General features: G+C 45.2%; 1 protein-coding gene across 1 annotated transcript in view; it reads right to left on the reverse strand.

Annotated features, from left to right (window-relative positions):
* The window catches only part of LOC148501671 (estrogen-related receptor gamma-like), a 67,465-nt gene that overhangs the window by 35,918 nt on the left and 14,742 nt on the right, over positions 1–16,805 (reverse strand). The window lies entirely within an intron of this gene.

The raw sequence follows: 16,805 nt of genomic DNA on the forward strand, positions 1-16,805 counted from the left end.
AAGAATAATTATGTATGCATAAGGGTCTTAATAAATAGACCTGAAAATAATATTTTCTATCGCTGCTTATCGCGTGAGACCCGGAAAGCGTCGGGCAATCCGTCGCTCCGGGTCTCGCACCAAAGGGGGCGTGCTGTCGATGTTGAGTGACAGCACGCCCCCTTTGGTGGGCGGGCCAGGGGGATGGCTGCCCAGAAGGAGGCGTTCCCATGAGAACGCCTACCGTCTGGGGGCGGCCCCACTGACATCACAAGTGTCGTGATGTCAGTGGGAAAGCTTTCGGCTCTGTTTGAGCCGGAAGCTCTCTGGAGCTTGCGGCCACGAGAGCCTACCACAAGGGTCTCGTCGCAAGCCCAATGGTCGCGATGGTCTTGACCATTGCGACCATCAACCTGGCCGCTCGCTATAGCTGTGGGTGGTCACCCACAGCTATGCGAGCGGCCAGGAGGCCGCTAAAAAAAAACCCAACAAAAAACGCCCTGATTCAGAGCGAGCGCTCATTCAGAGCGTCCGGCTCTGAATCAGGGCCATAGTGTATTGTTCTAATCTACACCATAGATTTCCTGACCCAGAGGTGATGTACTTATACATAGCAAGTATGGTGGCATACATGTGCTTTATGAGAACATATTGTATAGCCCTGGGAGATAGGTGCGTACACTGCATCCTATATAGGGTGAGACACACATAGTGCAGGGACGTGTCTAGTTCATTCATTAAAGCACTAATAGACCCAGAACTGGGAGTTTATAGTACATGCCGTATTAATGCAGACTGGTGGATGTACTGTAATATCATTTACTATATCACATATCCTGTTAAAGAATCATGTACATGACAATCACCTCTCTACACATATCGCTCCATTCCCAATAAGAGTATCTGAGACCCAAAAAAACCTCCTGATTGTCTGTACTGAGCAGACCCCACTCTAATGAGACCCTGCATGGAGAGGGAGTGAGGATCATACTGATAGGAGAGAGAGAAGTCAGACCCTATTATAAAAACTGACTTGAAAGAAGAACCTGTCTCAAGCCTTCTTCCCCTGACATTCTGATCAATACGCTCGATGGCCTTTGAAAGAGATGCTTAACATAGATTCTGTCCATTTGGACGTCACCCCCTGGAGAATTTGGTAGGCAGGGGCAGGAACCTCCTAGTCTTTCAGAACATCACATCCCCTATTTTATTTATTTTAGCATGCTATCGTTTCTCAGCCGCACTGACATGCACTCAGGAGCAGAAGGGAGTGGACCTCAGTGTCCCAACACCACAGGGATTCTGCATGTATTCTGCCACTGTGGTTCATGTGCCCCCTCCAACTCACAATGAGCACTCCTCACCTTATATGTCCATCATCTCCTAGGAAACTTTCAGAGGGATTCTGGTGGCTTCATCTTGTTACTTTCTATGCTTGTGTATAGGACAAATGACTCAGGTGCCTTCCACATTTAATGCTCTCTACAGATATCCACTCTGCTATGTAATCACATCTAGAGAGCCACTCTACAGTCAACTTCACTTTTACACTACAATTAGCATGCATATGTCCTCTATACACTAGCTTTCTCTGTATTCACCACTGCAATCACTGCACCCCTCAGATGCCCCCCACATTCTATCAGTGCACAGACAATGCTCCCCTCTGCATTCACTGCACCCATCAGATATATCCCACATGCTATCAGTGCACAGACAATGCTCCACTCTGCATTCACTGCACCTCTCAGATATATCCCGCATGCTATCAGTGCACAGACAATGCTCCTCTCTGCATTTAGCCATTTACTCCACCCCTCAGATGTCTCCTACATGCTATCAGTGCACAGACAATGCTCCCCTCTGCATTCACTGCACCTCTCAGATGCCCCCAAATCCTATCAGTGCACAGACAATGCTCCTCTCTGCATTCACTGCACCCCTCAGATATATCCCACATCCTATCAGTGCACAGACAATGCTCCACTCTGCATTCACTGCACCTCTCAGATATATCCCACATGCTATCAGTGCACAGACAATGCTCCCCTCTGCATTCACTGCACCCCTGAGATGCCCCCACCTGCTATTAGTGCACAGACAATGCTCCCCTCTGCATTCACTGCACCTCTCAGATGCCCCTCACATCCTATCAGTGCACAGACAATGCTCCCCTCTGCATTCACTGCACCCCTCAGATATATCCCACATGCTATGAGTGCACAGACAATGCTGCCCAGTGCACAGACAATGCAATCATGGCACCCCTCATATGCTCCCGCATGCTATCAGTGCACAGACAATGCTCCCCTCTGCAATCATTGCACCCCTCAGATGCCCCCAAATCCTATCAGTGCACAGACAATGCTCCTCTCTGCATTCACTGCACCCATCAGATATATCCCACATGCTATCAGTGCACAGACAATGCTCCACTCTGCATTCATTGTACCCCTGAGATGCCCCCACCTGCTATTAGTGCACAGACAATGCTCCCCTCTGCATTCACTGCACCTCTCAGATGCCGCCCATATCCTATCAGTGCACAGACAATGCTCCCCTCTGCAATCACTGCACCCCTCAGATATATCCCACATGCTATCAGTGCACAGACAATGCTCCACTCTGCAATCACTGCACCCCTCAGATATATCCCACATGCTATCAGTGCACAGACAATGCTCCCCTCTGTAGTCACTGCACCCCTCACATACTCCCACATTCTGTCAGTGCACAGATGATGCTCCCCACAGTGGGGACAATGCTCCCCACTGCAATAACTGCACCCCTCAGATGCCCCTTCATCCTATCAGTGCACAGACAATCTGCAATCATTGGTCCCCTAAGATGCCGCACATATGCTATCAGCGCACAGACAATACTCCCATTGCATTCACTGTACTCCTCAGATGCCCCACATACTATCAGTGCACAGACAATGCTTCCCTCTGCATTCGCTGCACCCCTCAAATGTCCCCAAATGCTCTCAGTGTACAGACATTGCTCCTCTCTGCATCCGCTGCACCCCTCAGATGCTCCCCTCTGCAATCACTGCACCCCTCAGATGCTCCCACATGCTATCAGTGTACAGACAATACTACCATTGCATTCACTGTACCCCTAAAATGCCCCCCCCCCACATGCTATCAGTGCACAGACAATGATCCCCTCTGCAATCATTGGTCCCCCAAAATGCTGCACACATGCTATCAGTGCACAGACAATGCTTCCCTCTGCATTCGCTGCACCCCTCAAATGTCCCCAAATGCTCTCAGTGTACAGACATTGCTCCTCTCTGCATCCGCTGCACCCCTCAGATGCTCCCCTCTGCAATCACTGCACCCCTCAGATGCTCGCACATGCTATCAGTGTACAGACAATACTACCATTGCATTCACTGTACCCCTAAAATGCCCCCCCCCACATGCTATCAGTGCACAGACAATGATCCCCTCTACAATCACTGCACCTCTCAGATGCCCTACATGCTATCAGTGCACACACAATGCTCCCCTCTGCAGTCATTCGTCCCCTAAGATGCTGCACACATGCTATCAGTGCACACACAATGCTCCCCTCTGCAGTCATTCGTCCCCTAAGATGCTGCACACATGCTATCAGGGCACAGACAATGCTCCCCACTGCATTCACTGCACCCTTGAAATGCCTCCAATTTGCATGTGTCATAAGTGGACCCCCTCATATTTAATGTCTCTGCAGACACTTGGCAGATGTCTTACCCCCTGCAATCAGTGCTCTAGCTCCGATGGCGCCTCTGAAATTAGTGCACCGTGCGTACACCCTGCGATTAGATGCTTTAATGTCTTTACAAAATAGTAAATGTTTACATTTTAAAACGTGATATGATCTCTCCATACAGAACTAAGGGCCATGCTGAGCACAACGGGGTCCACAGAAGCCAGAATTTAACAGGTCTGGCAGAGATGCCAATGTAGAGTTTATTAGATAAACGCTGCCTATTTCTGCATCACACTTCGGGGTATATTTTTTAAAGTGCAGGTTTTTAGAAGTGCCCATAGCAACCAATTAGATTCTACTTATAATTTTCTAGCCCCTTCTACCCACTACCGACATTCTGGCAAATATGACATACAAAGTCTGTACCTAAACACAGATCATATGTCCTACTATACCAGTGTCTTACAGAGTATCCTCCACCAACTCATAGTGGTGCCATTATTTATTTATAAGACCGAAGCCTATCAATTCACTGGGAATTAGTGGCAGCACTGATACATGCTTCATGCTTGAGTGACTGCTGAATAGAGAGTCTGAATATTGTTTTTCAACCCAATAAATGGCCGCCAATCCTGTGTGTAAGCGACTAACACAATTTAAGCCAGAGGTTCCCAAACGCGGTCCTCAACGCACCCCAACAGTTTAGGTTTTAGAGATATCCATGGTTGAGCACAGGTGGTAAAAATCAAATTGACAGAAGTACTGATTAATTCACCTGTGGTCAAGCATGGATATCCTTAAAACCTGGACTGTTACAGTGCCTTGAGGACTGAAAAACACCCATTTTTGGAAGGTACCTGCAGTTTCTACGGAGGATATCACCGCTATATGCTGCGGTCCCCCTTTGTCGATAGCAAAATTAGCCCCCATAGAAACCTTTGGAGGCTGCTTAATTTCTGAATGTGCAGCATACCGGAGCATGGTTGTGGTAGCGGCATTAGCCATTGTAGCCTATGGGCTACTTACTGTAAAAGGTTCTAGAGAGGGATCCGTGAGATCCCTCCCTAGCACTCTCCACTCGCACTTTTGGTCAGCAGAACGTGCATACATAGGACAGCTCCCAAAAGAGGAGGAGCGTGTTCGCATTAGTGATGACTTAACTTCTAACACACTGTAGGGACGGGATACTTTCAGAGCTGCTATCACTGCGAGTGCTTTTTAATGCATTCACACAATACCTCATTTCGGGTGTAGTAGGTATTACCGCCGGATGCATGTCCGGCGGTTCAAATCCCAATAGCGGCAGCCCGGCAAGGGTGAAAATCCCAATCATCCCTAAGGTAAGTATCGCTACCCTAATTCCCACCCTAACCCTCCCTTAGGGGTGCCTAACCTAACCTCCCCCCAAGTGCCTAACCCTAATCCCACATCTAAGTGCCTAAACCTAACCCCCCTTCCCCGCCGCCTAAACCTAAGTCCCCCGGGGGGGTGCCTAACCCTAACCTCCCCTTCTCCTAGCCTAAGCCTAACCTCCTTGGGGGGTGCCTAACCCTAAATCCCCCCCGGGAGCCCTAAACCTAACCTTCCCCCCCCCCCCCCGCGGCTGTCCGCGCCCGGCATCACTTCGATCGGGATGCCGGGCGTCGGTCTTCCGGCATCTGGTTAATGACAGGTGTCTAGATTTAGACGCCTGTCATTAGTACCACGCCAGGATTAGAACGTCTGGAAGCCAGCGGTCGGGATTTAGACCGTCGGCTTCCAAACTACATCCCCTCATTTCTTATTGTGGTGAATAGCAGCAATAAGAAATTATAATTTTTGGGACTAGAAGAACCCAATAATTAATAAATATATTGCCATTAGTATGACAATAGCCACAAAAATTGGGTGCCACAGTCTTAGATTCAGCTTTTTCCTCTAGAGTATTACCTCTTCTGCCCAAAAATGTGAATACATTTAAGTCCCAGACAAACTAAGTAATGAATGTTTGTTTTACATTGTTGCCCTGTGCATCTATGAACATTTATGTACATGTATAAATGTACAGTATATCGTCACTGCATATGATAAGACAAGGAAAACAGGCAATGTCATAACTGGATGATCAGAAGATGTAATACGTACTGAAGGAATGTTGCCCTATTGAGTTTGTCAGCAAGGTCCATGCACCCTCACTGTTCTCTGTCACAGTTACATCTTCACTCATTTGATCCTGTTTCACTAAACTTTACTATTTTTACTTTTAATTATTGGTCTATGGGGAGACCCCCCAGAAAACACTCTCAGGTTTTATTCGGGCTATACATAAGTGGGATCTCAATACAATACTGGCACGGTCCAATTTCTGACATGGTCCATCCCCACACAAATTATAATATGTTTATAGAAAGGTATTGAAAACATATTGGTCATTTAAAATATTAGTGCAAGCTCCAGCTATTGATATAGTTATATTTCCAACATCATAGTTTCTAAACATAATCTACGTATTTACAATCAATTAATAACATGTACTGGAAGTCCATTTTATGAGCGTACTTTCCTTACAATATAAAATATTTAATTCTATGTTATTATTAAGAGAAATGATACAGGTTTGTCAGACAAAAAATATAATTGTACGGTACTACTAGACAAGCTGTATAAACCTGTGGCTCGCCAGCATTTGTGGAACTACAAGTCCCAGCGTGTCCTGTCGGAATACTGGTACATCTCTCTTTCCACAACAGCTGGAGCACCACAGGTTGCCTAGGCCTGCATTAGACTAAAAATTACAGTATGTGTCTCTCATTTAACCGGTAACTATACTCAAATAACATCATTTACAGACAAACCCACATTTACACAGCAATATCCTCACACCTCATTCCTAACAGAACAGTATTATGTCAAGTCAGTAGCTGTAGCTGTTTGTAATGACCTCAGTATATTATTTTACCAATCATTTTAATATGCAAAACTCACTTCTCTCAGAACATGAGCATATTTGCCCCCAAATAAACTGACTTGAAGTAAAGAAAAATTTGATTAATTCAGCCATATATTTTTTTTTCTTGCAAAGAGTGGGGGATCCCCAGCACAGCCTCCCTGCAGAGGTGGTAATATACAGAACAGGCCAGTTTACTTACGAAGGCGACGGATACTTCTCTTGCTGGCTCACTGGCATATCGAGCCAGGATAATTCTAAGTAATCCATGTGAAGGGGAGCTGCAGAATCCTTTCTGGACAGACAAGACCCCAAGCTGTGAAGTGTCTCCTGCACACTGAGATGGGAGAGCCGGACCACTCACACCCCCTCCCTTCTCTCTGGATTTGCATAGAGAGAATGCTGTAAATGGGAGATGGGACACATAATTGCAGACACACACACACAAGTCTATAGGGATATATTAACCTGTTTAATAGTAATAATAATTAGAGTGTACAAATTAGCATGGTGGATCCATCCCCCAGCGTACACGCTGTATGAATTGTTTATTTCAGAATTTACTGTCACTTAGAATCTCATCATTTACACTCAGCAAGGGAAGACACTGGTGGGCTATACACTGCAATATCATGGGCATTAGGAAGGGGACAGGCACAGTTAGGGGTATACAACTGGCATAATTTGCCACTATGGACCGAGGGGTAAATTTACTAAGAATCTTATTTGACTTCTAAAAGAAATCGCTGGACATCGACAGCAGTTTAGAAAGTGTAAATCCCTGATTTACTAAGCATCGTTATTGAGTGTCTATTGAATTTTGATGGTGAAACTGAAACCCATCGGTTTCTTCCGTCTAAAACCATGTCGGATTGCCCCCTTTTCAATATCCTCAGCTGTCAAATGGAAGTATGAATCCGCTGTCAATGTGTGACAGATTCAAAGCACTGCACAGTATAATCAGTGCAGGCTTTGTTGTGTTAATCCAGTGGTTCCCAAACTGGGTGCCGTGACACCATGGGGTGCTGCAGGGCACTTGCAGAGGTGCCATAGGTTAGTAGTCCAGGACCAAATCAAATTATTTATAGTCAATGTGATAGATAAAACCAGTGCTAATGGCTGCCAATTATAAAATATATGACAAAAAAGTAGCACAACCCTGTCCATCACCACATAACTGAGCCTAAGGATGACAGGTAGGCACAATTTACTTAATTTAATATTTTTCTGAACCATTCAATAAGAAACTTTTTTTCGGCTAGGGGTGCCATGAAAAAAAATGCTGATATCCTAGGGCGCTGTGATTCAAGAAAGTTTGGGAATTACTGTGTTAAAAAGTAATTATTAATGTAAAAAAAAAATATGTGGGGTCCTTCCTCCCAAAACCATAACCAGCCCCGGACTTCTCAGCCAAGTCTGGTTCTAGAAAAATCAGGATAAAAAACCTGCATGGGGTCCCACGATATTCCAATGACCAGCACTGAGCTGAACCAGTCGGGGCGCTTACGCTATTGCAAGAGACAAACTGCGATAAGTCCCCCTGCTATAATATCATACCAGCCGGAATCTGGTCAGCCCAGGGCTGGAAATCCTCAGAAAGTCAGGGACCCCAAAAATAAGATGGGGTACTCCATCTCGAGGATCAAGCACACCCCTGGTAACGGTGGATGCGGGGTTAACGGTGTAAATAATAGATAAAAATTATTGTTCTATACAATGGGACTACAGGTTCCAGCAAGCCTGCCCCAGCATGCCGACACTTGTGGAACAAGTGCCAGCAAGCCCGGGTATTAAGTTCCCACAGTCACCTGTACATCTCACGTAAAGATAATATGAAAGTAGTTCCGTATTCGGTGTTCGCGTCGTGTCACTATTGGTTTTAACTAAAGATGAGTGAATCGGTTTTGCTGAAAATCGAACAAACCTGAACTTTCGGGTTCCAGGTCGAGCTGTGGGCCTGATTCAGAGGCGCTCCCTATTTGCGAGCGCTCGCTCTGAATCAGGGCGGATTTAAAAAAATAAATAAAATCCACCTCCTGGCTGCTCGCATAGCTATGGGTGACCACCCACAGCTTTTGCGAGCGGCCTGGCGATGGTCGCGGTTATCGCAACCATCGGGTTTGCGGCGAGACCCTTGTGGTAGGGTCTCGGTTCCCGCTAGCCTGAGTCAACTTCCTGCTCTAATATAGCATGAAGTTCACTACTGACAAATGATGTCAGTAGGGCCGCCCACAAACGGCAGGCGTTCCTTCGTTTGGCCAGCCACCCCCCTCTCCCCGCTTACAAAACGGGGCGAGATGTTGATCAACATCGACAGCCGCCCCGTTTTGTAGCGACTACGATCGCAATGACTACACAAACCCATTGCAGAGTGAATGACAGGAAGTGCCATTTGTGGGTTGTAATGGAGAAGGTGGGTGGTCGGGCAGACGCAGGCGTATATCAATGGTCTCCACAGGTAGTACCTCCAATTATATACAGTCAGGTCCATAAATATTGGGACATTGACAGAATTTTCAGATTTTGGCCTCTATTCACCACCACAATGGCTTTGAAATGAAACAAACAAGATGTGCTTGAACTGCAGACTTTCAGATTTAATTTGAGGGTAATTACATCCAAATCGGGTGAACGGTGTAGGAATTACGACAGTTTCAATATGTGCCTCCCACTTGTTAAGGGGCCAAAAGTAATGGGACTATCAATTCAAAAGCTATTTCATGGACAGGTGTGGGCTATTCCCTCGTTATTTCATTATCAATTAAGCAGGTAAAAGGTCTGGAGTTGATTCTAGGTGTGACATTTGCATTTGGAATCAGTTGCTGTCAACTCTCAATATGAGATCCAAAGAGCTGTCACTATCAGTGAAGCAAGCCATCATTAGGCTGAAACATCAAAACAAACCCATCAGAGAGATAGTAAAAACATTAGGTGTGGCCAAATCAACTGTTTGGAACATTCCTAAAAAGAAAGAATGCACCAGAGAGCTCAGCAACACAAAATGACCCGGAAGACCACGGAATACAACTGTGGTGGATGACAGAAGAATTCTTTCCCTGGTGAAGAAAAACCCCTTCACAACAGTTGGCCAAATCAAGAACACTCTCCAGGAGGTAGATGTATATGTGTCAAAGTCAACAATCAAGAGAAGACTTCACAAGAGTGAATATAGAGGGTTCACCACAAGATGCAAACCATTGGTGAGCCACAAAAACAGGAAGACCAGATTAGAGTTTGCCAAACAACATCTAAAAAAGCAATTTAAAGTTCTGGAACAACATCCTATGGACAGATGAGACAAAGATCAACTTGTACCAGAGTGATGGGAAGAGAAGAGTATGGAGAAGGAAAGGAACTGCTCATGATCCAAAACATACCACCTCATCAGTGAAGCATGGTGGTGGTAGTGTCATGGCGTGGGCATGTATGGCTGCCAATGGAACTGGTTCCCTTGTATTTATTGATGATGTGACTGCTGACAAAAGCAGCAGAATGAATTCTGAAGTGTTTCGGGCAATATTATATGCTCATATTCAGTCAAATGCTTCAGAACTCATTGGACGGCGCTTCACAGTGCAATGGACAATGACCTGAAGCATACTGCAAAAGCAACCAAAGAGTTTTTTAAGGCTAAAAAGTGGAATGTTATGCAATGGCCAAGTCAATCCCCTGACCTGAATCCGATTGAGCATGCATTTCACTTGATGACGACAAAACTGAAGGGAAAATGCCCTAAGAACAAGCAGGAACTGAAGACATTTGCAGTAGAGGCCTGGCAGAGCATCACCAGGGATGAAACCCAGCGTCTGGTGATGTCTATGCGTTCCAGACTTCAGGCTGTAATTGCCTGCAAAGGATTTGCAACAAAGTATTAAAAAGTGAAAGTTAGATTTAGGGTTGTTTAGTTTGTCCCATTACTTGTGGCCCCTTAAAAAGTGGGAAGCACATATAGAAACCGTTGTAATTCCTGTACTGTTCACCTGATTTGGATGTAATTACCTTCAAATTAAATCTGAAAGTCTGCAGTTAAATCACATCTTGTTTGTTTCATTTCAAAGCCATTGTGGTGGTGAATAGAGGCCAAAATATAAAAATTCTGTCATTGCCCCAATATTTATGGACCTGACTGTATATATATTTTCAGGGTGTGCAGTCTGAGACCCAATTTCTATGACATCTATAAATTATCCACTGCGATGGCCTACGCAGCCTGAGGCCTGATAGCGTGTGTGGAAGTTAGCAATTTCTGAGTAAGGTCAAGGCTTGTGCAGTGTGAGGCTGCGATGGTCAGTGGTGTAACTAGGGTATTTGGAGCATAGGGCAAGATGAAAAATTGGGCCCCCCATGTGAATGCGCCAGGAAAGTGGGCATGGCCACATGGCACAAGGGGCGTGGCTACTGGAAAATGGGGGCGTGTGAACGTGATACACCACTGTTTCTCGCCACTCTGGGAACATTCCTTTCCATACCATATGCACCTTAATGCCCCCAGTAGTAGTGCCCTTATGCAATGCCCCCAGTAGTAGTGCTCCTTATGCATTGTCCCCAGTAGCCATCCCCTTTAGGCAATGCTCCCCTGTAGTTAGTGCTCCTTAGGCAGTGCCCCAGTAGTAATGCCCCTTATGCATTGACCTCTGTTGTAGTGCACATTATGCAGTGCCCCCAGTAGTAGTGTCACTTATGCAATTCCCCCCTGTTGTTGTGCCCCCATTAATGCCCCTTAAGCAGTGCCCCTTATATAATGCCCAATATATAGTGTCCCCAGCAGTGCCCCTTATACAGTGCCCAATATACATTGCCCCTTATGCAGAGCCCCCAGTAGTGCCCAATATACAGTGCCTTTTACACATAAGACACACACAACACATAATTTACTTACCGGAATCCCCGATCCTGCACCCGTCGCCGCTATCTGCTGCTCCCATCCCACACGGTACTGTGCCATGACGTCTCTCCCTTCACCCAGTGCGGGAGCAGGAAGGTGGAGCTCATGAGTGAGATCCTGCCCGGCTACGGCCCTGGGTGCAGCAGCCAATAAGAGTCTGTCTGACTCTTATTGGCTGCAGTGCTAAAATCAACACACCCTCGCTGGCGTGTTTGTTCTAATGTGTAGTGCCGTGGACTGCACGTGCACTGGACTGCAGCCCTGCTCGACCCCCCTGACGTTACGCCACTGGCGATGGTACTTGATTGTACCGACAGTCTTGCTTAACATTATGGATGTGTGGTAAGTATAGTGGGCGTCTTTATGTTATTCTGTGAAGACATTGAAATTGCAATGGATTAGCATACTATCGCAGTTGAACTGCGTGTGTAATCGCTATTGCATTCGCAGTTGTGTACAGTAGTGAATCAGGGCCCCGATTCAGTCCCGCTCGCTAGATGCGCTCGCATGCACCCAGCAAGGCAAACGATCGCACAGCAAGGCATTAGCACGCCCACTATGTCTTGGCGTGCGATCGCTTTGTGTATGCAGATGCCCACTAGCCAGTCCAAAGATGCTCAGTTGCGCACGTCATCTCCAGGAAGTGTATGCAACCATCGAGTTCCGTCGGATACATACGCACCGCTTGTGGATGGCCATACCCTACCACAAGCACTGCGGGCACTTCAGTGTACAGTAAATTTCAACCAAGTGACGTGTACTATGGCACTGCCTGTTAATTATTCACGCCTCTGAAACAGTGTTAAGACGCTTAGGCACGCTTGCGTTCGCACCTCCATTCCCATTTCTAGCGGCCAGTCCCTGTCACAACCCACAAACGGCTTCTCCTGTCACTCACTCTGCTGGGCAGTCTATGCGCAGCGAGTATACACTTCACAATCGCTCAGACTAGTTTGCGCATGCGCACCGCTATGCGTACGCAAGCGCACAATGCAAACATCGGCAGTCAGTGCAAGAAGGCTTCCTAGCGAACGGGTCTGAATCGGGCACCAGGTCCAGAGTCCTGACTCTGGTCTTCTCGTCAGGTTCACAACGCAGAACTAAAAACCGGATCTTGCGTAATTTGGATTGCATTTAAGTCCCTTCCTTGTGATTTCAGGTGCTGTGAGGTGGTCAAAATTGACTGGAAATGAATGTTATTGATGTATATAATACTATAGGAACACAAACAGGTCCAAGTTACATGGTGTTAGCTGTTTTTATCATTTTTTTTTTAAATAAAATCCAAAAAAAACCCGATGATTTAGAATTAGAACCAAAACCATAACATGAGGGTCTGTGCACATCTCCAGTTTTAACAACACGAATCTTAGTAAATGCAGAATCTCTATTGCCATCTATGAAAAGGATTCAATGTTTGACCTAATTAAGTGTATTGCCATCTAAAGTCAGAATATTAAGCCCAGTCGGTTGTGTCTTTAGTAAATCTCCTATTTGCAAAATCAAGGGGGGGGATATCACAGAAAAACACCAAAACGACCAACATAGACCCTTAGAAAATGTAGCCCCAAGGCTACTACACGGTGCACAGTATTCCCACGGTATACCTGTAGGCGTAGGACAGCGACTGAGAATAATGATAACTTCATTGACCAAGGTCTGAAATGATCACAAGTCACAGGGTTGCCAAAATATTATAAGTAAGAATATGTAACCATGACACAGCCCTGTGTTAGACAATGCGAGTCATTTATGACAGATCCGCCTTTAAGGCAATATCCAATCTTTGAAAATTCGACTTTATTCGTGTGAGAATGTTAGATGTACAGAGGCTGCGGCAGTAAGATAGAATAAGAAGAACAGGACGAGGTGTGATGGCGCAAGTTTGGTCATGAAGTGGATGTGGTAATTGTATCATGAAAGACAAAAATGGGTAATAACTCTTAATGTATGGCTTCAAAATTCATTCATCCTTGTGTTACCTAATTTACTCCTATTAGCTTCTATAGTGTTTGTAGATACATTTTGATGAAATTTACAAGTCCAGGACTAAGGTATCACAATTTGTGAGTGTGATGTAATGAGTCAATTACTCCCCACCTTCCTCTCCTCCCACTCTCTTACTTGATTCACTCCAATATGGTTTCCAACCTCACCATTCAACCGAAACTGCCCTCACCAAAGTCACCAACCAACTTTCTGCCAAATACAAGGGTCACTTCTCTACATTGATCCTTCTCAACTTCATGGCAGGTTTTGACACCCTTTACCTTCTTTTACCTCTACAAATCTTTCACTCCATTGGACTTTAGGACACAGCATTCTCATGATTCTCCTGCTACTTATCCAATATCTCCTTCTCAGTCTCCACCGCTACTCCACCTCCCACTGAAATGCTCTTCCATGCCCTCATCTCTTGCATAGACTACTTTAAGTTTTGGTTCCCTTCAGTCTGTCCCCAGAGTGTTGTCCACCTCATTTTCCACTCCAGTTGCAGTACCTCTGCAGACCCCTTCTGTCAGTTGTCCCACTGGCTCCCTGTGGCACTCAGAATCAAGTTAAAACTTCTCTCTTTCACTTACAGAACCATCAATCACTGTTATGTTCCCTATATCACTAGCATCATTGGCAGAGAAGAGATGGTGATGTCCAAGTAGGATTGTTCCTGAAGGGTTCTAATAAGGTGTAGTTCGTTGTCTACCATTTTGACATTCTTGCCAGTTGTTGAAGTGTCTCCTGTTGTCTGGGGTTGTTGCGGTCTCTGGTGTATCTCCTTTGTCTCCCTTCTCTCTCACCTGATGTGTCAACTCTCTGCTCTTTGTTTTAGTTCTGGGTTACTAACTCTCTACTTGTCTCTTTCGACATCTATGTTGAATCTCTCAAATTCCTCCCTCATGGTCCCTTACTGTATCTGCCCTATCAGCTCACACTAAGGGGCTCAACAAATTTTAACATACGCAATGAGTTTTAAAACTTGTTGCATACGATACTGGTGCTCCAGTCAATCAGCTGCTCCTAATTGTCATCTGTTTGAAAAATAACAGTTGGGAGCTGATTGGCTGGAGCACCATTTATCATACGCAACAAGTTCTAAAACTTGTTGCGTATGATAAAAACAGGTTGGTAAATGGGCCTCTAACTTTCCTCTTTAGACGTTTTCCCACCTGTTTTCCCTCCCTTATCCCTATCTCTTCTCTTTTCACTGCATTCACTTTCCTGTATGTTACTCACTGTTACCTTTGTCTTTACCTACTTCTATTTATGGCTTTATCAATTCCACTTGGCCTGTCTTAGGTTTTCCGCAGCTGGTTCCCACTCTGACCAGTCTCTATTTTATGTATAGTCTGGGGCTATTTGGAAGCAAAGCAAAACAATAGGAGCAAATTTGCACCTTGGCCAAACCATGTTGCACTTCAAGTGGGACAGATTTACAATGTGCAGAAAGCACTGGGGTATCTTTAATGGGTGCAGGGTGCAAATACTTACTTGTCTCTGCTGCTGTAGAAATCACAGTGAAAATGTAGATGGCAGCATTTTTCAGGAGATATATGCAATAGAGAAATCACCACAAAAATGGTGGCAGCGCCATTATCACATAGAGATGTACATGCGCAGTAGACTCTGGCACAAAGGGAAGATCTGCATGGAGATCGCACACAGGCCCTCCGCATACAAAATGCCTCCAGCAGAAACATTTAAGGTGCTCAGTAAAATTGCCCAGTGTGTATGCACCTTTAGAAATGGGAGGCGCATGCCGTAGCTGAAGTCTATATTGTGGAATAAAAATAAAGCTGTCCAGCATTTGTGGACTAGATGCAAAAGCAGCCAGTAATTATCCTGCATACAAATAAATAAATGTACATGTATCTCTTTAATTGCAACATGGTTTGTTCAGGTGCAAAGTTGCCCCCTATTATTTTTTGCTTTGCTCCCAATCTGAATTAGCCCTTTGGGTCTTTGTTTTTTGTCTTTCAATAGTCTCTCCACCTCAAACAGCTTCCCTTCTATTGGTAGACTTACCCTCTTTTCTCAGTCTCACACCCTCTAACTGCTCCACTTTGCTCCTGCCAGTCTCACCCTCCTCCCCTCTAAGCTCTCCTCTTAGTTCTTCTGTCAGTCCTGCTCCTTCTCATCTAAATGTTCCTTTTACTATTCCTGCCAATCTCACTCTCCTCGTCTAACTGATGATGATCATCTTACTTTTCTTGTCAGTCGTGCTCTCCTCTAACTCATGTAAGTCTTGCTCTTCTCCACTCTGTCTGCTTCTCTTACTTCTACTGTCAGTCTCACTCTCCTAACAGCTCCGCTTACTTCTTCTGTTAGTGTCGCCTTCCTCCTCTTTTACTTCTCCGGTCAGTCTCACTCTCCTCCTCTAACAGCTCCTCTTACTTCTCCTGTCAGTCTCACTCTCCTCCTCTAACAGCTCCTCTTACTTCTCCTGTCAGTCTCACTCTCCTCCTCTAACAGCTCCTCTTACTTCTCCTGTCAGTCTAATGGTGCATACACACGATCAGATTTTTCCTTCAGATATGAACGATAACGATTTAAAAATCGTTCAGTCGTTCATATCTAATGAAAAATCGTTCATATCTGACATGCCTGAACGATGGACGATCAACGATGCGCGTTCCCGTTTGTCAGATAACGATATCTGACATCTGATGGGTTTGCAGTCAGACTTGGACGATTCCATTCATTTTAATGCAGGTAAAAATCGTTCAATCGTTCAAATCGTTCAAAACTTTGGTCAAATCGTCCAAATCGTTTAATCGTTCATCTGACAAATCTGACAAGTCTGACAAATCTGACCGTGTGTACGCTCCATTACTCTCCTCCTCTAACAGCTCCTCTTACTTCTCCTGTCAGTCTTACTCTCCTCCTCTAACACTCCTCTCACTTCTTCTGTTAGTCTCACTCTCTTCCTCTAACAGCTCCTCTTACTTCTCCTGTCAGTCTTACTCTCCTCCTCTCTCTGACTGCTTCTTACTTCTCCTGTCAGTCTCACTCTACTCTTCTAACAGCTCCTCTTATTTCTCCTGTCCATCTCACTCTCCTCAGCTTACTTCTCTTGAAATCCTCTCTACTCCTCTAACTTCTCCTATTAGTTTTGTGGTCCTCGTCTAACAGCTCCTCTTATTTCTCCTATCAGTCCAAATCTCCTCCTCTCTGTAACTGTTCCATGTACTTATCCTGTCAGTCTCCCGCCTCTCGCTTACTGTTCCACTTATTTCTACTGTCTGAAATAACACGCACTTTACTTTATTTAAACCACATAAAAGTTCTGAGTACAGATCGAGTAAATGCTCTTTATATAAA

The sequence above is a fragment of the Taudactylus pleione genome, unplaced genomic scaffold (assembly GCF_031769625.1).
Source record: "Taudactylus pleione unplaced genomic scaffold, aTauple2 ptg000507l, whole genome shotgun sequence".
NCBI lineage: Eukaryota > Metazoa > Chordata > Amphibia > Anura > Myobatrachidae > Taudactylus > Taudactylus pleione.